Source organism: Condylura cristata, unplaced genomic scaffold (assembly GCF_000260355.1).
Source record: "Condylura cristata isolate star-nosed mole 26May11 unplaced genomic scaffold, ConCri1.0 scaffold00010, whole genome shotgun sequence".
In the NCBI taxonomy this organism is placed as follows: domain Eukaryota; kingdom Metazoa; phylum Chordata; class Mammalia; order Eulipotyphla; family Talpidae; genus Condylura; species Condylura cristata.
The window spans coordinates 27,627,634-27,651,704 of NW_004567111.1; the positions used below are offsets into that span (position 1 = coordinate 27,627,634).

The 24,071-nt window shown below is 34.7% G+C and overlaps 1 pseudogene; it reads left to right on the plus strand.

Annotated features, from left to right (window-relative positions):
* Nucleotides 1–20,755: 20,755 nt before the first annotated feature.
* The window catches only part of LOC101618660, a 123,678-nt pseudogene continuing 120,362 nt past the window's right edge, over nucleotides 20,756–24,071 (plus strand).

Here is a 24,071-nt window from a genome sequence, read left to right on the forward strand (position 1 = left end):
CACTCTGTCTCTGGTGAATCCTGGCACCGCTCCTCTGGGCTGTACCCCCAGTTCTGTATGCATAAATAAGTAAATCTTTAAAAAATAATGTAGAAAGAATTATGATGATATATTATAGTAATTTGAAAGGGAAAGGATCATATCATAACCAAAATTAGATGTCAAAAATGTCTCTCAGAATCAGCCAGACTATGCTGCTGGAACAAAAAATACCAGAATTTGTGTAGCTTACCACAACAGAGGTAAAATTGTCATTCGTGTTGCATATCTACTGCAGGTCAGCTGCAGTTTGTCCCCTTGTCACATTAGCTTTGAGTCCCCGCTGACAGAGCAGCCTTTATCTGGAGCACCACTGGTAGTTCTGGCAGGAAGAAAATGACAGAAGGCATGTTGACTCTTAAAGTTTCTGTTCCAAAGTGACACGTGTCATTTCCTCTCATATTTTATTGAACGGGTCACAAAGCCAACTCTCACATTAATGGAATGAGGAATTATTGTCAGGGCAAGGCACTGTAGGAAGGCCAAATGGAATAGACAAGGAGTGTAACAGCCTACGAAAGAGTGGGAAGCTTAGTCTTTATTGTGGAGCCTAAGGGAAGAAAGTGAACGATCTCAAGCAGAAATGCATGTAAAAGTAGTTTATACAAATAAAGGTATTAAAAATTAAGGAAAGAGTATACAGAGATCACTAGGAAACTTCACTAGGAAGTTTATATATATTTTTAAATATTTAATATACATATATAATTCAAAATAATATATAGTATTTGATATTATAGCATTATAATTATAAAATGCATATAATACAATAAGTGCATTAATGTTTAAAATATAATAAATACCAATGTTCTTAGTCATAACTGATTATTATTAAACATTATTAAATATTATTAAATATCAAAAATATCATTGATGTATTATTAAATATTGGTATATATTATATATTAAATAAAATATAATAATCTATATAGCATGTAATATTATATATAATATTACAATATATCATATATAAACCCACTAGGCTATAATTTCTATAAAATGTTTAAAATTTCAAGTGTCTGGTTCATGATTGTCACCCTGTTATTATAGCTAACATTGTCTACAATATTGCTTCTAGCTTGTTGCTTTAAACAAATTGGTAACACTGGCAGCCACATTTGCAGGTTTGGCTTTACTGGAACCACAAGTCATATTCTGTTATTTATTGGCAAGTACAATTTAAACTCTACCTGTTTGCTATCCCACTTAATCTTGTTTAGAAGACTTTCACTCTCTCATTTTAGTTCTAGGTAGGCAATAAATGCTTAAGATTCAAATTCTTCACCATGAATAAAAGCTTAAGACCCTTTTTAATTTCATGTTTCAAAATACTTGAATTTTCATATATATGTGTGTGTGTGTGTATATATATACACACACATATATATGCCTACTACATATATTAAAAAGTCCTTAAAGATAGAACATTTTAGGAAGAATCATTGTTCAGTGTATATATATATATACATATATATATATGTATATATATATACATACACACACACATATATGCCTACTACATATATTATATATATATATATATATATATATATATACACACACACACACACACATATGCCTACTACATATATTACAAAGTCCTTAAAGATAGAACATTTTAGGAAGAATCATTGTTCAGTGTTTTTGAATACAGACCTTCATAGATGTTTTTATCATATTTTATCAGTTTTATCAGTTATTTAAAGAGAAAAGAAATCCAAAAGTTCTTCTTGACCTGAGAACGCAGGATTTACTCTTAACAATTTTTCTATAAATCACACAGTAGTGTTAGCTATAATAGTGCAAGCATTTCTTTTAAATATATGTAGGAACTACTGGGTCTAAAACTCCTTGCAAGTAGAATCTATGTTGATTATGACAACAGAAACCAGCCATTAAGTGTGACAATTTCAGAGTTACATTCTATTCTGGTGTAGATTCTAACTCAATTTTTGACAGGGTTCATTTAATGAGTCATTTATTTTATTTTAAACTCAACTGCATTGTCAACATAGGCAATAACTGTGGCTGTAAATGTTTATGTCTGGTCCTTTGGCAAATCCAGACATTATTCACAGAGATAGACTTTATTTATTTATGTAGTGTTAATTATTTATGGAAGTATCATTGTTTTACATCCTTGTTATCTTGAAAGTATAAGCTTCCTCCTTCAGGTGTGGTAACTATAGCACTCCCACCAACAAACTACTTGTAATTCTTTCCCACAGTCCATTGCACTCTTTTCTCCAACTTCTCCAGCTCTCCCTCTGGATACTTCAGATCTATGATCACTTTTCCAGCATTGTTTTATATTTGTCTCTGTTTTATTATTTCTTTGGTTTTTCTATATTCTATATATTAGTCCTACCACCTGATATTTCTTTCTCATTCTGGCTTAATTTGCTTAGAATAATCCCTTCCAGCCACATCTACATTGCTGAAAATGGCATGATTTCATGTTCATTGATTGCTAAGTAGTATTCCATTGTGCATCTCTACCACATCTTTTTGATCCACTCAACCATTTTTGGGCACATAGATTGTTCCCATATCTTGACTATTACAAATAATGCTACAGTGAAGACAGGTGTGCAAGTTTCTTCTTAAATTAGTGTTTTTTTGGGTAGAAAGATTTGTTTAGATGGAAAGTGACCAAGGAAAAGAGGAGGGAAGTATAATATTATTTTAATTTTAAAAAAGCAAACTTACTGACCAAGAGTAAATGAATTAGTTTATTGTATTGTGGTCATTTAATTAAAAACCCATTTTAAATTCTAAATTATTTGTAGAACATTTCTATTAGAGTAACAAAGATAAAAGTTGTAAATAATAACAGTTTTTGTAACATTTACATTGTGTTTGGTATACTAAGTAATCCAGAGAAAATTTAAAATGTAGGGCATGATATTCCTAGGTTATATGCATATTCTATATACCATTTTATATAAGGGAGTTAAGCAAATGTGATTTTAGTGTCCCGGGGGAATTTGTAACAAAACTCCAGAGATACGCAAGGACAACTTTACTTTAAGATCACATTTTTACAAAGCTAAATCAAAACATAATGGTACTATTTGATAGATAGTTTTGAGAAGAAAAAACAACCCAGTGTATCCTGTGAGTGTCAGCATTGCACAGCCCAGTGTTAAGATGTTTTGTTTACTGGAGGGGAGATATTGTAGCAAATAACTGACTCTGTACAGGAAGACAACAGATTTAATAGAAAGGTGCTAGCTTATGGCAGCTACTGATTTTAGGCATTAGTGTATTCAACCTCAACACAATAGGCAGCATTGTCCCTGAATATGAAACAAAATTAGCCACACTATGATTTCCTAAACACTTTATGTAGATTCCATGTATTTTCCTAACTTATTTGGTCAAATGATATATAAATAGCTTGGAAATTGCTCATCTTGCACATGTGTGTGACTATTGCTAAGACTAAAAATTAAGAAGGTACTTTCTTGAAGAGTCATCATCTGATACTGTTTACAGAGAGTAAAAAAAAAAGGTACAGCAAAAAACTTTTTAAAATGCATTTTGAGAGTAATTTATATTCATCAGCTTCAGGTATTTAAACAGTAAAAGAGCTAATGAAGCACTGGTGACTGAACACCTATTGCTATGTTCCTTATTATTTTTCTTCTTAAGCCTTGATGAGCTGTAATTACAGTCACTCCTATTTTGTCTCAAACATGCTTTATTATAACAAAGAGTACTGACAAGAAGCTGTATCTCTCTTCATGAACACCAAACTCACTGCAGATATGCAAATGAGAAGCTACAAAGCTAGAGAAGAGCCTGGAGATATTAACATCTGTGTGAATGAAACAGCCATTTCACAACTCAGTGGACCTTAAACACAGCAGACATTGAAATCTGTTCAGTACATGGGGTGGATTTTTAAGTATGTTCAATTGCTGTTTGTCTCCCAGCTGCTGTCTGAACAGGCTTCTGTAATATTAAGGAATTTGCTTGGATATCACTGTCATACACAAATCATGACCTTTATTCATAGTTACTACTAGACTAAATTGACATTTAAAATAATAATTCAAGCTTAAATATCACTATGCTCAAAGCCTCTCTTTAGGTTGCAAAGTTGGAATGTACTTACTAAGAAGAAGGGAATGATAAGAATGACTTCTGAACACTTTGGTTATAATTTTTCTTGTCTCAACATGAGAATAGGTAATTAATAATCCTGATTTACACATGAATATATGTTAACATAAAATTAAATCAAAGAATGTTTCAGTGAAATGAAAAATCAAGAGCACTGTGAGTCAAAACTGTTTAATCACAAGAATGAAATAAGCTCTTTGGAAGATGATGTTGATTATATTAAAAATATTTTTAAAAGATTACCTTAATGCTTATTTAAAAATAAAGAAAATCTTTAGGGAATTTTGAGTATTTTTAAATCATGTGAGTTTACTTCATTAGGAATATTTTGAGGGAGCAGACATTTATATGAGAAAGAGCCAATACTTAATTTTCAATTACTGAAATAAGCATCATGATTTGTTAAAAAAATAAAAAAGAACAACTTGACATTTCATGAAAAATACAAAGATTTTCTCATTGTATTATGGGTTCAGTCTATTACTAATTTGAAATTGAGTATACCAGTTTTTCTAATATAATTAGCAGAATAACATCATTTACCTCTATTCTTTTTTATGTAAACTATTATTGGTGTTGAATATTTACAGAAATGCCACCATTACCATGTAAAGAGCCAATTTCAAGACTTTATGAGTATATAATGGTAGTAAATTAGCTTTATTTTCTTTTTGTTTGAAGCCTTTGCAATTACAGTAGACTATTTTCTCAATTAGTCACATTTTAAAAAGGCAGGTGACATATATTTGGTAGTTTATACAAATTATTATAAAAGTGTCCCTGTATATATTTGGCTGGAAGGATCCAGGGTAAGTAATAAATATTTTAAACAGTCACTCAGACTAGTTAAACTTCATACTTACTTCAGTAATTGAGAGACTCCTTAGGTGTGTAAGGAATGATAGGTTGAGACGGAATCTTTAACTTTATAAGCTTCCCTGCTACTTGAGTGAATAAAGAAGTTGGATGACACACTTTCAAAAGCTCTAACTGCCTCAGAATTCTGTCTCAAGCAATCTTTATTACTCTCAAAGCATTTCTATAATGTCATTTCTTGGCCTTTATCAGGTTTATATTTTCTTTCTTTCATGTTACAGGGTTGTGGATTGCATTGATATAAAATATAAAATAAATCTAACCTAATTAGTGAAGTTAAACTTTGAGGAAACCTGTGTAAGTAATCTAGAGCTTGAAGGGTATTTTTAGAGTTTAAACCTCTTTGCTTCCCTAAGATGTAGAAAACTTGTAATGAAATATTGTAAATCATTTTATTAAATCAAACATCATTGCCAGTTATTTAAAGCAATAAGATACTGATCACCAAAGGTCAAGTCTATCAATATTTCAAGACAAAAGAAATATTTCAAGAGAATTTCATGTGGTAAGGTTATTTCTTCTATCATTAACTCATAACAGTATCATTATACAATTGCAAATTTATATTCTATTGCTGTGCTATAAAAATAAGACACATCCCGGGCCTCCCTAATGGCGCAACGGGTTAGGATGCAGCACTGTAAGCTAGCCATAGCTGCTTCAGTGTGAGTTCAATCCCCAGCCACAGAGGTGACCCACATGGTACAGCAGACCTCTCCTGACCCGCCCACTGTTCTCAGCAGTGTACTTCATCCATCTGCCTGTTCCTCTCCCCACTATATCTCTGGTGAATCCTCTCACTGCCCCTGTACCTCTGGCCTGAATCCCATTCTGTATGTCTAAATAAATAAATAAATCTAAAAAAAAAAAAGACACATCCCAAAAGGCATAAAAATAAATGAGCAGACTCTCACAGTGGACTAAGTCAAAAGCTTCAATCACATTATCTGTTTTTAACCAAATGTTTTTATGTATTTATTTTTACTTTACAAAGCAAGTTTTGCTTATTCTTTCAGCAAATGTTTTTAGTACATCTAAAACGTAATAATTTTAACAGTAATTTTCTTTTTTGTCTCTTTTCCACTTCTCATTTATCTTCCCTTTCCCATCCAGCACACACTCTGAAAAGTTTAAAATATAAACATAGATAAACATAGAACAAAAAACCAACAACAAAGGCCTATATTATTTTAGGTCTGTCTATTAATTTTAGTTTTTTTATATTGCTAGCACATTTTCACTTTTATCTAGTAATATTTAAAGTCCTGGAAAAGCTACTGTATGTACAATGGACTGTGTTGAAGGACTCTGGGTGTTTTGGTGGTGTGAGGCCTGCTATGACTTCACCTGCAGGAGAAATCCTATACTGTCAAAACACTAGCAAGGATGTAAACTAATGGTAATTCAATACTAGTAAAGAAAAGTTGCTGTATATTGACAAATTCCATTGGTTATTTTGTGTGTCATAGTAGTCCAAAATTTACCAACATTATCACGTTATAGGCATCCAACCCTATTCTGACAGACTCTGGTCTACCTCTGTATCTTTGATGATACAAACAACATAACTATACCTATAATTGACCTGAGTAGGAAATTCTTTTGGATGTGTACCTAGGAAAATAGTTACCCTATGAGTCAACATCCTTAAACATTTATTTCCAAAATTTAACTTAAAAATATAAAATATGAAAAAAGTACAAAATAAAACAAGAAGTGTTTTGTTATTATGTGATTTAAAAAATATATTGTTTTTATATTTACCAAGTTTAACATCATTACAGTGCTTAAACTTATGCCTCTTTTTTTTTCAATCTTCTCGCATCATTTCATTATTTTCTGTATGAATTCTTTCTATAAAGCATTTATTTAGCAATTTCCTCCTTTCATGCTCGTAAAGTAACAGTGAAGGTTATTTATGTCTCAGAGATATTTAGTAGGTTCATTTCTTTTGTCTAAGTATATTGACTTTTCCCCTGTCTACTTGTTGGTGGCTGTCTTCTAGTCCTCAAGCAGTATTTTCAGTTCTGTGCACTGCTGCCATGTCCTCTATCTTTTTTCAGCTTCTAGAGCTCAAATAAAGGAGCTGGGGCAGTGCACAGTCATGCTTCATACGATTTATCTCAGCTGTTTTGTGTGTTTTGATTTAAAGCTCTCTGTCATTCCTGAGCTAGTTTTTACTGCACATAGTCATTTCTAATCTATACATGGTAAGATATTTGAACTATTTTTCCAATATAAGGTCAGTCATGAACCCTTTACTCAAAATGACAAAAAAAAAAAAATCTTCTTAGGCATTTGTTTCCCCAAATTAACTCATCCTACCATAACATTGTTTTTATTATCCTCCTTGCCATGGGAGGGAAAGATATAAACTTTGGCCTTCACATTAATGTAAGTTTTTAGAGAGAGACAACTGTGTGTCTCAGTCCTGATCCCATTCCTTATTATATCTTTTGGTCTCATTATATTTTTGTCTGTTATATTTTTTAAATCTCACCTTCCAACAGACCCTAACTCTTTCTCTTTTAACATGTGTAATCATGATTTATTAATTTGAATTATTTCATATAATGCAGATGCTTAACTTCCTTTGGTAGCTTTCATTATATTTATAATAAAATCTACATTTATGACATACAAAGTATTGGTTGATTATTTTATAGGATATCTCTGAATAATGGATAAATAGTGTGCTATCTTGCATTAGATTGAGTTTGTGCAATATCAACTGAAGTATAAGAGAAGTGGTGTTGTGTCCTTTTCAGGATAATAGATCAGTGATTACAAAATTGATATATCTTCTTACTGGTAACTGTTAGGTCTCTACACTATAAATTTCTATTTTTTACAGGTATAGTTAGTCCTTATTTTGTGATATTTTGAGAATATGAAGATATTCTGCTTATGTCTGCCTACCCAATTTTACATCCCTCAATTATTCTTGTTTGTGACTATCATTACCATGAAATTTGCCAAACAGTGACTTCCTTCAAAATTCATTTAGTGTGCATTATATATTCCACCCAGTTCAAAAATAATGTATTTTTATTAGAACCTGAAAGGGAAAAAGTACAGGTTTATAATATAATTGCTCAATGTGAGCATCACTGAGGAATAACATTTAAGCATTGAGATTAATTTAGAATAATTTTAACAGCAAGGAACAAAGAAGTAATTTTATACCTAAATACAGAATTGTAATGAGCATTAATCCTCCCCTCCAAAGCAAAATACTCTTTTGACTATTTGAAACCAACAAAAGGTGAAGTTGATTTTTTAATTTCATAAACCCAAAGTTATGATAATGCAGCTGGATAAATTCTACCTAGCTGTGAAGGTAATTTTTTTATTTAGAAATCAATGATCTTATTCCAAAGGAAAATATTAACCACACAATTATAGAAAATTAGATTATGAACTTTTATAACAAAGACAATATTGTGAATCACAGTAAAACAGAAGTTATTCACATCAAAAAGAATGCTTTCAGAAAACTAAGCATTACTGAATGTTAATTTTGGTAACATTAAATTGATTGAAGCATGACTAAAGTAATAAAAGCTAAAGCAGAGAGCACCTAAGGCATAATCTTATGCATTAAAAGTAGAGTGAGAATTGAAATAGAGGAGTAGTCTTAAATAAAATTATAACAACAGGAAGTATAATGTTATATTTATAGTATTTACGATGTTACAGATTTATTTATCTTTTTAAAACAACAAAAAAAAGCTTTTCTTAAAATTATGTTGAAGTACATAGATATTTTGTTGAAATTCATCATATATCTATTTTATGAATGCTGGGAATATAATAATCTGAGAATTTATAGTTTATAACTATAGTTTATAGGGTAAGATAATTTACATTACTGCTGAAGGTTAATATGATATACCAATATAGGGCTCCCTGAATAGAAACAGAATTTATCATGTTCTAACTTTATTTCTATTTTCAATTGCTGTATCTAAAACAACTAGAATATTTTTTAATTAAAAACAAAACAAAACTAAACATATGGGACCTTCCTGGTAGCCCAGGGTGTAAGTCTCAGCACTATCACCTCTACAGCTTAAGTTTGATCACAGCCAGGAAGTTGACACACATATGGTGCAACAGACCTCTCCTGTGTCACCAGCAGCTCTCCTCAGCAGTGTATGTCAGTAAATCCTCTTGTTCTGCTTCCTACCATGTCTCTGATGAAGCCTCTTACCCCCTATACCTCTGGCTTATACCCCAATTCTTCTATACAAAAATTAATGAAATTAAATAAAACCAAAACAAGTGAGTAAAGGGAAGAACATAATTTTGTTTCACACATCCAAATTCACTTTATACCTGCAACATGACTACCTAAGTTACTAATCTTATTATCCTTGTTTTGTAATTGTTACCTTACTTTTACACCTGTACATTTCTGCATAAAAATATTTTTGATAATGTCATTTATTATCCAAGTTGAAATCTAGTACTCTGATAATTGCCTGGCTTATAGTAGGAACCAATAAATATTTACTAGTTGACTCTGTATCTTAATTCTTTCTGTTTACCCTGAACATCATTACTATCTAGTTACAAAGATGCTAGTTCTCAAAATATTGGGATTTTCCAAACTTTTTTCTTATTACTAATTTAGAGAATTATTTATAATTTATTTCATTACTAAATGCCATGAGATTTCATTAATTTCAGAAGTACAGTGAAGTCAGAAGTCAGAATGTAAATATTAATCAGTATTTATCAACTATAAGAGTATACACCAAGAAAGGCAAATCACAGTTCTCTAGGAGTCTGTACCCTTGGAAAGAAAACTGACTTTTATCTTTAAAATAAAAGTGTTTTCCTTATACAAGCTAAAGGAAATAATATGTGTGATTTTTTTCTAAGTTGATGCTATATTAAGTAGAGTAACCATTTTTAAACCTGAGGTTAATTCTCCATCAAAAATGTGGTCTTCCCATACAGAGGAGAAGAAGCATGAGATTCTTCTGAGAGGCTTAAACACTTTAAGTTGCCATTAAGTAATAATAGTTTTAAAAATTATTACACCCCAATAAAGTGGAAACAGCTTGAGTTTTGGAATCAGATATGTTGAGTTGCCAAAGTTTTGCAAAAATCTTGTCTTCCCTTATTTTCTAGGTCCTTTGCAGGACAATATTCACTCAACCTCTGAATTTTCAAACATCAGAATCATGGATGTGCTTTTCTTTTGCATGTATGATCATTGCTTTGAAAAATATATGAGATGCATTCAGCACTAAGAAAATAATCAATTCCTTCTTCTCTACACCTGAATCATCATCTCCTTTAATAACAAATCCACGTTGGATCCTCCCCTGTGGCACAAGGGTTTAAAGTGAGCACTGTGACACTATCTGAAGCCACTGCAGTACAGGTTCCATCCCCAGCCAGGGAGGTGAGCATGACACACCTCCCCTGTCTCTTTCATTGCTCCACTCAGCTATGTATTTCAGTCAGTCTGTCTGTTCTGTACCCCACTCAGTTTCTGGTGAAGCTCTCACCCCCAACACCTCTACTCTCTACCTTAGTTATTGTATGCATAGATAAATAAATAGTTCTTTTAACACTGCACCTCTGGCTTCACTCTGATTTTCCCCCTACAACAGTTTGGAGGAAGTCATGTAAGTAGAAGCCAAAATAATGTAATATGACATCATGATAAATAAAATAAATGTTTAAATTTTGAAATTAATGCAAATATTTTATTAAAAAGTCTAGAGAAGAATTTTGCTAAGTATGCAGCATAGTTATGGCATATGATAATTGAAATAAAGATGTTTTGCTAAAAGACAAAGATTGGAACCTCACTAGTAGATTGTATGATGCTTCTGAAGCTATTTGAAACAGGACCATTCAGTTTTAGACATAATTTTGAAGTGAGTTTTGATGAACTAGAATACTTGCTGTAAAATGCAAGTAGTATGTTAAGTAACTTCAAATGTTACTTCACAGATGATTGATTGAAAGAACTGGGTAGATTTAACATTCGATATTTAGGAGTGGCCAAGTAGCTTTAAATTTTCATCATTTGAATGGTGGAATGTTCTTAAACAATATTTCATCAGAGATAAAAGTAAGAGGAGGTGATGATACCATAATTTCAAGTTTTCAGGCCTAGCCTCCTAGCCAGGAACCCATCCCAGGCTGCAAAGCGCTGAGCCTCAGCCACTAGACCACCCTGGGTTGATGTCACAAAGCTGCAACAGAAACTTCACTGATGCTCAGGCAAGCCAGTGAAAAAAGGCAAATGTGTTTAGAGAAACAGATATAAAGCAACATTTACCAGGGAAAAAAAGGAACAGAAATACAGTAGGATTCCCAGACCAGCCAGGGGCAAGAAAACCAAAGTAGAGTTCATGCTTCAGGGAATATGCACTTTTTACCTAGTTACTCTAAAGCCACATCAGTCTCTTTGTGATTGGCTAGTTCTCTGTGGTTTCACTTGTCCTATCTTACTGTCTCTGGGCTCAGAATTACATCTTGCAACGCAGCCCTTAATTTAGGGATTTTTTTTCGTTATCATCCTTATCTGGCAATGTTTTGTTGCCCCTAGTCTGGGGTTGTTTGATTAGACCCCTTTGGAGTTTGTTGCCCTTATCATGAGAATCTGCCTTATTCCTCTGAGGCTTGTCCTATTTTATTCTGACACTAGAAATCATTTGCTTGCCCTGACTCAAGGACATAGCCATTAAAGAAATTAATCTCTTTTTTGTTTTTTTTTTCTTAAGAGATTATAGCTATTATAACTACTTTACAAATTAATGGGGAGGGGATACTAAAGTAGTTAGCACCACTCCAGATGGGCCACACACACAATGTATGAATTTTGAGACAAAGGCATTACATAAGAAAATGATGAGTTACTCTTACATTGATTATGTAATGTAGTAAACTGAGATTGTCTTACTGCTCAAAGGTCATTATTATGTCCCCGGTAAGTTCCTATAGATAAATATTGCCTTGCCTAGATTTATCATGCATGTTATATGCATTCATTTCAACATGACACACGAGTGGTAAGACAATTCATTGATTTATGAGGTTATATTTTTGCTCAGCAGAATTACTAATATGCCTACCTATTTCTATGCTTTGAACAGTTAAGCACAATCATGTTCTTTATGAACACTTTTCTCTGAGATAGAAATAACCAAAATATTTAAGATAAAATCTGAGCTGTATCAGGGTCACATAAGGAGGTTAAAAGCCTCTCTGATCTTTGACAATTTATTCAAGTGGAAAAAGGTTTTCACCTACTGTTTGTGACTTTTAAGTCTTTATTATAACACCATGACAGCTCATCAATTATAATTTAGACTTTTGGAAAGGTCCTTTTAAACTATGTTAATAAGGATCCTTTCCATAACAGATGAGGTGCATTTATCTTGACAAAGGGTCCTTATACATTGAATTAGTCCTTCTCTGTTCCTCCCTACTCATTTAGACCTCCCCAAAAGTCTGGAATGGAATCAGTATAAATGGCCAAAATCAAGAAATATATTACAACAATTACAGACTTTCTGACTTTGATAATGTCATTTTTAATAGAAAACATCAATACAATTTTAACTCATTTTTTCTAACTATAATACTAGCTAGGTAAATACTGAATTTTGTGTTGGAAATGTATTTTTTTTAAAAGATAACACAATGAATAAAAATTATTAAAATTATTGGTGAACATCATAATACTAACAAGTGTTCACCTCTTAATATTATTTCCAGAACACAGATATTTCCCTTCCTAATGGTTCCTGTAGGTTCTGTTTCCATGGTTCTAAATTATAGATGTGTGCATGTATGTATGTATGCGTATGTGTGTATATTATTTAGAAATTTTAGATCTTATTAATTACTATAACGTTATGGTAATAAGAATCATCATTGTTATACCTTTACATTTACTTGTCTCTAGATTACTTGGGTGTAACTACATCCCAGCTTTACTTAAATCATTAATATAAATTCACATTATTATGATATTTTACAATGAGAACTAACAGCTGAGCTCTTTCCAAATTCCTGACTTACAACATTGTGAACAAGATAAAATGTTTTTTAAAACTAAATTTCATAGGGTTTATTACATGAAATTTGTTACTATTAAAATCCTTTATCATATACCATTGTGGACTTTAAAATCTATGACAATGTATAGGATTAAAACAAATATTAAAGATCTGATGCTTATAAAATTAAGGAAACCTTTGTGACTATGTAAAACCTATGTGAATAAAAGATGTAGTCAGTTTCTTGAACTCAGAAGTAATATCATACTTGCATATAAAAACACAGCAAAAAGAACATCTGCAAAAAATTGCTTTTATCTATACATTATTAAATTGTCTTTCACTAAAATATTTATGTATTGCATACATATAGCTTGTTAACAGCAAATATATAATTAGAGTTAGAATTAGGCTTTATAAACGCTAAACAAGTCAAATCATATGTGGTAATTTATATCAAAGAGAATAATCTCAATTTTTCACAATGCATTAATTGATGAGTGAATGGTATATATATACCATTCACTCATCAATTAATGTTCTTAATAAAACACCTGAAAATAAAGGGGCTCAATTAATTTCAGGGTAAATACTACCTGTTTCAATTTTGGATTACAATGGATGAATGGATGATGCTAGCCCATAATTTTTGTCAGATTCATAGATACCTGCTTACATTCCTAATCAACCAGGATCTGTACAAAAAGCATACTATGATTAAGCCCTAGTAGACACATACAATAACTAATTATATTATCAGTTAATTTGATCCCATTATATATAAACAATAGGAATATGTTGCATTCTCTGTGATGTCTGTCTGTTTCCTTTATGGATATTACTGGTTGTAGTAATTACAAATGAGTAGAATGATTCTAATAAGATCATCCTTGTTGGAGCATACTTACACTGATTATGTCAGTCTGTTACAAGATACATGGAGAAGAAAGGAAATTTGAATTTAACTAGTTTATTAAGGGAACAATTAGAAATAAAATTATTTTCATACATACACACATACATACATACACACATACATACGTGTATATGTGCATACTTTTCACAGTAGGATTCTTAGGTTATATTTTAATGAAAGATCACTGGCAGAACTTAAACCACTATGTGAAATTGGACCTCAGTGCATGAACAAAGTTGACCTTAATGCTTACTGACAACCCTGAAGACACTCTTGAAAAGTGCTAAAATATTTAATTTGTCCCCAAAGACATTGTTTTTTTACATGAAAATTTAAGAAGTATATACATATAGGAAATGTAGATTTGTACTTTCAAAGAATGTAATTTCACAATAAAAAAATTAGAAGATTAAAAATTTAAACTTCCTCATCTGCACTGCTTTAATGCTTTTAGATAACTATTCAAATCTATTTTAAAAATTATGAGCTGAACAGATTTGTAGATGCTCATACTGAATAGATGATACTGAATGGATACTAGCTGTCTTGCTTATTAAGAGAAGAAGATGCTATGAAAACTTAGCAATTAAAAAAGGAAAGTTTATTGTGAGACTAAAACATTACTTCAGTCTTAATCAAGAAGGTACTTCCATATGGTCAGCAACTCTGGGAAAGACCTAAGAGGCTCTTGTAGCTGAGTTTTGTGTTCTCTTTCTTGAGTATATTAAAGGGCTTTGCAAAATGTGGAGACTGATTACAGGATTGTTATCCTCAGGTTTTAACTGAGTGTGTAGAAATGAATCAGGCCTACGTCAGTGCAATAGAGGGTAAAGGACAGTGCCCAGGTAGAAGTGAGGTCACTGTATGTAGTTTCACAACTATACACTCAACTGCAAGGTCACTCAGTCTCAGGAAACACCAATGGGGTTTAGTTAACAAATAGGAAACAACATTTCTAAGGCCAAAACTGGCCAGTCATCTCACCCTAGAAATTCCAAACAAATGGCTTCTCGTACAAGATGGTCCTGTTGCATCAATGAGGGCTGGAGCTTGTGACACACTGGCCAACAGTGGGCTAGAATCCAACTCATGGTGGCATCAGGAAATCTCACAGGTACAACTACTGAGATAACGCCACAGTAGCCCACAGAAACTATATGAAGTTCTGAGCTGGAGAGCACCGAATGCTGGACTGGACAGTAATGGAGGCAACAGCACTGGGAAGTGGTGCCAGATGATCAGAAGAGATGGACAGCTCTCAAAGTTGACCCAGTTGCACACTTCTAGTCACCTGTCAAGGTGACTAGGGTAGCTGGTCACCACTGGTTACCATGAGATGGTGTCTGTCATACCAGTGTTCAAAGGTTCTTGTGAGCTATTGGAATGAACCATCAGCACGGCAGTTCTTTGAGACACCAGGTGAGGTGAGTGGTGCTACTTTTAGGTGATGTCAGAGGCAGGGAGGAAGGCAGGTACAGCCACCAGATTGCTGAAAAGATCTTGGGCTATGCTTCTTACTTTGGAGGTTGACTTCTGATCTTATTTCAGAGACCAGGAACAGAATGCCTTAAGCTGGCTGCCTTGCCTTAAAACCTCTTTCAGCTTCTCCCAACCTATAAGACTGATTGGACCATTTTCAATCCTAAGTGATTAAAGGAACCATTTAGCCTCAGTCAGCTCATTTCCCATATTCAATCTGAATAATTAACTAAAGAGCTGTGTTCATTTAACTCCCACCCCACTGCTGGCCACCACCCACTGCTCGTTGCACTGACTGCAACTAGCATCTTGCTGGAGCCAGACACCTGATCCCTGGTTGCAGTGGGGTGTGGTACTCAGCTCTGGCCTAGTGCCAGGGTTGGCTACTAAGTCCAGCCACTGAGGAGGGCCTCCATGAGGCCATCCTACAGCTGTCCCCCTGCTGGGGGGCGTTGGGTGCTGCCCCAAAGCCACACCTCATGAAGGCTAGCAGGGCATTTGTGCTATGACCTTAAGGGCTGAAGCACTCAGCCTGGCTTTGTGGGGGAGGGACATTTTGCAGGCAATAGTTCTGGCAGCTGCCACTTTAGAGCAGCTCACTGACTGCTACTTTCACATATCAGAAAGTGCACTACTGCTGCTGCTTGCTGGTCTCTGGTGCTTGTGCTGCTAGCTCTCTAGCTGTACTCACTTGAGGAGAGTGTAGGGGAAATGAAGGGTATCAGGCTTTTTTACGCCTTCTAGCCTCTATGCCTACTACTTGCGAGCGTGTACCGCTCCCATGATTATGGACAGCTATGCCCAAAAAGTACTGAGAAGCACGTGTATAAGTGTGCACTCCTGAGCCTGGAAGGGTGATGTAAAAGGGCGGTGTCACTCTGAGCTAAATCTAAGAAGCAACTGTGGGAGTATGAGATGTCAGAAGACGGAGAATGCCAGGGAGGACAACAGAGAGGCAAGAGAACAGGCACAGCTTCGTGGGGTACCTGGGAGGCTAGGTTGCCTCCTGAACCTCCCAGCCCCCCAGCTTCCCTGCCTGCCTACTTGACACTACAGGGGGCCAGAGGCACCAATAAAGTCTGAGCATCTTGCCACTTAAGCATCAGGAAAGAGCCAGTTTTACCTCACAGCTTCTACTGTGAGGATCCTGTTTATTAGGTGGGGTCATTTTCAAGGGATGATGACAAAAATCAAAGAATTCTAAAAAGATATAATATTGGGTCCTCCCTGGTGGTGTAATAGGTTAAGACGCAGCACTGCAAGCTAGAGGCAGCCGCTTCAATGTGAGTTCAATCCCTGGCCCCAGAGGTGATCCACATGGCACCGCAGACCTCTCCTGACCTGCCCGCTGCTCCCCTCAGCAGTGTACTGCTTCGAACTGCATGTTCTGGTGAACCCTCACACTGCCCCTGTACCTCTGGCTTGTAATCCCCAGTCTGTATGCATAAATAAATAAATCTAAAAACAAAGAAAATAATCATGACGACTTAAAAAAAAAGATATAGTATCAAAAACTGGAAGATCATTTTGGAAGAGAGGACAACGATTATCTCCAATGGAGAAAGAACAAAGTAGTGTCTCAGAGTTTCAAAATTAATAAATGTGTACTAGCAGTGATTATAAATAATTCCAATCAGGATTGTGAAATCTGGATGGCTGAAGAATCATTCCTTAAAGATGTTTGTAAATTTTTGTATTCTTCTTAATGCAACTGCTTGCAGAAAGAGCAGGAGAAATATAACAATGGCACTCAAATGAACATTCTGTGTAAATTTAACCTTGAACACTAATATGATCCTTGCTGTTCTCACATGGAGAGTAGATCGAGCTATTTGTTGTCACTGGCATGTGAAGTCACTGACATAGCAACAGGAAAATTGTTTTGAAGACCCAGTGACTTAGAAAGTAAACAAGAGGCTCATTCAGAAAACAGGTGTCTACCAAACAGAAGCCATTATCTACCTTTATCCCAAACAATGAAAGTAAATGGCATTTGACAAATAGAACTATTTATGATTTAAACAGTTAATTATCAAAGATTTTAAGAGACTTATTTTAAGAAATTATTTTTTCTCCTATTGTTATTCCTTCTTCCTGAAGTATGCTCCATACAGGCAATTGTTTTTGTGTATTTTTTGCAGATATTTTCTGCCTAACCAACTATATAATACTAAAATGTAGCAATAATACTATATATAATATATATGTCATATATGTATGATACTATGTAATAGATAGTTTATGCCAAAACCCAGTAATATAGCCAAAATGATTTTTATTCATGCAGAATAGTTCCACAACACTTTCACTTTTTTCTACTTACAATAATTAACTTTTGATATTGTGGGTTTCTTTTTATGTTATTCATACCTCATTATTTTCCTAGAAATAAATTCTATATCTATCATATTGATAACCGTAGAACCTTTTATTTATCAAGTAGAATGCCCTCAACATACAATATTTGAAATGATGAATGATTACATAATGACAACAACAGTTTAAAGACATCTATGTCAAACATTCTATTATTATAATGCATTATAATTATAATGCATATTAGGATTATAATGCATGCCCACTGATACATAAATGGAATTAGGTGATGGAATCAGAAGGAAAATGAACTTCCATTTAAGATGTTGACGATGAAATCAAATTCATTGTGTCAGAACAATAACTCATTTGGAGTAGTGCTGAGATATTCTCTAGATAGTTTCATAGAAGGCAATATACGAGGGATGAGAATTTTAGCTAATTGAAACAGCTACCTAGGAAATGGAGGTTTTTTTTTTTTTTTTTTTTTTTTTAATTTCTCATTGAAAGAAAAACCCTCAATGTCAAAAGGACTTACCTCTGGGTAATTTATTTGGGACTGTGAGCCAGGACATGGATTCTATTATAGTATGCAGCTATTCATCTATTTTGTGCTACTATTTGTTCAGCACCTCAAACATTTAAAAAATTCCTATGGCATTAAGTGCTGAGTAAGGAAAGAATGAAGAGTTTAACCACTAGTCTTAATCTTTAGTGAGCAAATGTCTCACATAGGGTATGAATTCCCAGGGAATTTTACTATGTTCCTAACCAGGGTACAGATACCCTATGAAACCTATTTATCAATCATAAGTAATTTAATATGCACTTATTTATTACATATATGATTTACGGCTGTACAGTAATACTGTATGAGTCTTACGGGCAAAATCTGTGAGGCTAATCCTAAATGGCCTGTTGGGCCATCATTTTGTTACCTACAGCTCTCCATTCCTACACAAGGTCAGAACTGCCCTTCAGAATCCGGTCAATCAGTCATAGGAACCAAACCTTACAAGGTGCCTTTCAAATCAATTAAGGGCAGAAAGCTCCATCACCCGGGGAAGGGTATGCATCACCAGCTATGATGAGGAATGCCGGGGGCTGATGATGGATGCATAAATTTACTCTTGACTCATATATCATGTGGTATGACCAGGAATGCCAGGGGGTGGAGCGGGGGCACTGAGGATTGATGTATGACTGGGGACCCCAGAAACTGATCAGTGAAAAAACTTTGTCGATAAGATTGAAACCCTGATTGGGGAACTAGGACTGGATCTCAATTAGAATACTCAGTCATTCCGCAGATGAGAAGTACCTGGAGGGCAGATTCACACAGCCCCTCATTCTGTGGCTGACAGTTCCACCCTTCCCCCTTTCCTTTTTCTACTTCCTTCTACAATTGATTCTGTATGATTTATCTAAGAATAAAAAGGCCAGGAAATTGCTGTTCAGCATTGTGCAGCTTGCTCCACAACTCCCGTTTTTTCTATCAGTGTGGTGTTGCCCAACACAACAAAAATAACACAAGTTATTTAGAAGTTTGTTCATTTTATTGACATCTAATATATCTGTTTAAGATAAGCAACACAACATTTTGAGATGTATAAACTGCAAAATGATCACCACAGTAAGTTTAATTAATATCCAACACTTCATATAATTACTTTTTTTTCCCATAGGAACTCTGAAGGTATAATCTTTTGGCATTTTTAAATATACAATATAGCATTTTTTTAAAGATTATTTATGCATACAGAACTGGGGTACAGGTCAGAGGCACAGGTACTGTGAAAGGATTCACCAGAGAGAGAGTGGGGAGCAGAACAGGCCAACTGATGAAGTACACTGCTGAAGGGAGCAGCAGACAGGTCAGGAGAGGTCTGCTGGCCATGTGGGTCACCTCTGGGGTGGGGATCGAACTCATGCTGAAGTGACTTTAGCTTCTTAGTGCTCTGCTTTAACTTGTTGCACCACCCCCAAAATACAGTATTCTTAACCAAAATTACCATACTAAATATTGCATCCCAGGAATTATTTTTCTTATAATTGGAAGTGTGTACTTTTGACCACTGTTTTTTACCTGTCTCAGTCTAGATAACAATGTTGAGATGGTTTGGCCCTGTGGTCCTTGTTACGATTGCCAGATACCCTTTGGCATCAACAATCAGAAAAACCTCAAACGATACGTTTAATTACTTGTCACAGAGCACACAAAGCACACAAAGCATATCCAGAGTTCCTCTAGTCTTGTGATTGACTACATGGTTACTCCAGATAAGCCAGTGGAGTAGATGACGTCACAATGGAAGCTGAAATCAGACTTTTGCATTAACGAAAGGAAAATCCAGTTGCGGTGGGCTGGGCTGAACAGTACAACCAATTTTAGCCGTTTGGCCACTCCTACTCTACTCTTAAACAACCATCAAGCCTATGTGTATTATCTGTGAGCTTTTTTACTTTGGACTCCTATATGATATTGGGACTAGTGGCTGAAGCCAAACACTTAACAGGTGTGCCTCCTGGAGGGGCTGCTGATGAAGAGGGAGAGCCTCAGGGGAAATGCGAACAAACTATCGGTGGGAGTGTGTGCAGGATTTCAACGTTTTTGGAACTTCCTTGATTCTAGGGTCTGCGATTTTTGCCCCTCATTGGTGCCTGGCTGTTACAGGCCCCTATGGGACTTGGAGAGGCTTCCAGCAGCCAACCTCAGAGAGGAAAACTTAGTAGCATAGTTACTGAAATCTTCCCACTTTTGCTACGGTTACAGCCTGGCTGGAAAGGCAAGGCCCTGAGCCTGGCGCCTCGCTGAGCTGCGTGAGTGCTGCAGTTAGGTCGCTGGGCTGCTGCAGCTGCTGTTTTGAGTGTGGCTGGTCTGGTGCTGTTGGGCATCTCTGCCATTTGGGAGTGTCTCCTGTTGTTTCTTCTGTCTTTGTGAATTGGATCCCACCTACAGTCCAGCGGCTGTATGCTCCAGGCCCTCATCGGTGGGAAGAAGCCATCTTGGGAAACTTTCTGTGCAGGGCATTTAGGACTCTGGAGATTGCTTCAGGTAAGGTAAGTGGCCATTTTTGGTCTCAGTGACTGTTTTCCCTGGTTTGTTAAATAAATCACATTGTTGTAGTTGTTTGAATCTGATCTTGCAACTGTGCGTGTGGGCAAAGAACTCAAAAAGTGACCCGTAAGCTATATGGGCACCGCTCATGATCTGCCGTAATGTCCCTGCTCCCCTGAATCAATATCTACACACAGAAATAGTATTAAGAAATATTTCTAAGACAAATCTTATGTGTCTTAATGTAGCATGAGTAAAGATTTAAGACAGTCAGCTCATAATTACATTATTAGCCATATATAATGCATTATTAAGTGACATGACAGAAATGTTAATTATTAAAACCCTGTTTTTAGAATCTTATATGTAATTGTGTTATAGGGCAGCAAATCTGTTCCAGGACAGGGGGGAGAAGGACACCCCTGAAGCCCCAAAACCTGCCTGCTCTAAGTGGGTTCTGCTATCCACCGCAACAAGACAAAACATATAAAACTAATGAAAAGGGACTTTAATACAGTAAATATACAATATGGAACACAAAGAATATAACTTCTAAATCAAACACTTGAAGTGACCCATCCCCTCATGGGCAAAAGTCCACCCAAAAGGGATTGGTTGGCCCAAAGCAAGGCCTGAAAGCCTGCCACTAGACTAAAGCACCTTCTGGCAGGGACCCATGGAAAAGGGTCAAAAATGGCCAGACAAATGTGGGAGGAAAAGAGCAAAATCAGAATCAATATAAACACTGCCATAGTCACCTCCCTACAGGTCTCTCACCCACATCTGCCTTAACCAGTCCAGGGTCAGGAAACAAGCCCGGTTTCTTCATCACATGCTTACTGCTCCATGTGGCTTCTCTGGGTCTCTGTCTTGTTCTCCATCCCGTTTCATACTCTTCTCTTGTCTCCTTTTTCTCTGCTCAGCTCCACCCTCCTTCTGGGTGGGGCGAACTTCCCCTTTTCCTAGGGACCACCCTGTTACAATTGGAGAAATAACTGAAGATTTTCACTAGCATAACAAAGTAGACACTTTAAAAATATTGCTGAGACAAGTATAAAATCAAGAGAATCTGACTGTACTTTTAAAATGTTAGATCCATCGGGCATCTAAAGAAGTCTTTATATATAAATTATTTGATACATAGCACTGTACAAGATGCTGCAGATATTCATTTTTCCAGGAGTAAAAGAAGGATACAAAGGGGGATGCAATAAATTGGAGACAAAGCTGTGAACTGGGGAAAAATCCCACTGTAGACAAGATAGTGTCCCACATAGTTTCCCAAATATTCTTCTGTTTTATTTCATGTGTAACTTTCTAATAATACTCAACATGGAGATTTAAAATTACTTAATCCTAATTGTTCTTTAAACTGGAGTGTAGATATGGAAAAAATACTTTAATAAAAATTTCATTCTGTAAGTCCATGCAGAACAAATGAATTATTATTTGTGGTATTGTCACATTTTTCTTAACTTGTTTATCCAAGAAGCTTAAAATTATGTAATACAGTAGTGGAAGGCATTCTGCTTAATTGTTTCTATTTTTAAGTTCACATTTTTTTTTCACATGCATTTTATTGTCTGTGTGCAGCATGAGTGATGAGGAATAAACCCCAAATTCATTAACACTCTCATCTCCAGAACCATATGTTCCTCAGTAATTCTGGACCCATTCTTTTGGGTTTTTGGTTTGATATTATCGAACGGATTGGGAAGAACAGTAACACAGATCTTCTGAGAGTGAACAGATTAAAATGCGAAATATTAAGAATTTAGGTGAAGTTTGTGCCTATAGCTATCCTCTTCTTCTGTCATATTAAAATTTATTTTGTGTAAAACATGAATAAAATTTGTTTACTATCAGGATTACAAAGTACAAATGACCAATCTCATTTTAGATTGTAGGTCTTTTTAGAGATCCTTTAATATTTGTATGTATTTCAGATTTTGAATCTCAATAGCAAGAAGAAACAGTATATATTGCATTTTCAGATCTTCTATTTCTATATTTATACAAATATACATGCATAGAGGTATATGTGTATGTTTAAAGAATTGCTTTGATATGGGTTTTATTCTTTATTAGAAAGATTTCCCATATCTCTTTATGGGGAACCATGTAACTAATTTAGCACACCAACAACATACTTATCTAATTACTTTATTATACTGTTGAACCATACCAACTTGAACTTCCATAGCATTTACTTATCAAGAATGAATATAATAATAAAAAATGCAGCATTAAAAGTAAGATTAATCCTCTGATACTTAAGCATTACAAATAGAAAGTTAATTAATACCCTGGACACTTTTTGTTATTTTCACTCCAGAATTTTGGCTTCATATCCAAAATTTGATTTCTGAACTACTTGTTCATATTGTATAGGGGAAAACATATTTATACTCTAGAGTCAATTAATAATAGAAATTTATAAATTCTAATTCAGAAATTGGGAGTCACACATTTTTATGTATATAATTATGAAACCTCAAACTATGTGTTACATTGAGTTTCAGCTGGGGATTTCTGGGCACAAAATGCATTATCCAGTTAATTGGACAATGAACTAACAGGGTTGCCAAGTTATATGAGGCAATTTTGCAGTACTCAAAGGGCAATTTAAAATTTCACTGTTTAAACCAAATTATAAATTATAGCTAAAAAGTGGTAGCTTATGCTTTTGCAAGGTCTTTTCAATATCCTGTCACTGACTTTCATAATCTAAAGAAAGACAACTTCAAATAGAGTTGATTTATATTTAAATATTATCATTGTAAAGGTATATACACCTTTAAAATTGTGTTTTTGTTCACAGAGTTCTATAAAATAAATTCAGAAATATGTTTACATAGTCCCACAAAAGACAAAATAAGCTGTTAACAAATTTAGGAAACAAACTCAAAAGCATAATTATGTTTTATTGAGCTGTCCTGCCTTATATAGGATTGCCTTTGCACATGCTGCGTATATATGTGTGAGAAAGATAGTTTTTTTTATTTATTTTTTTTTTTTTTGCAGACTTCTTTCCTCTTCTATTTCTCATTGACCAAAAAATTTCACCCAACATGGCACTGCCTGTGAACTTCTGGTGTGTGACTTCCAGTTCAGTGCTAGTCAAGTTGGTCAGTGTTAGGACATAATGACTAATGGGACTTGTTGGTCTGTGGTTCACCTGCTTATTAACTGAAACGCCATAGCCCCTAATTCAATGTTTTTTAGAAAG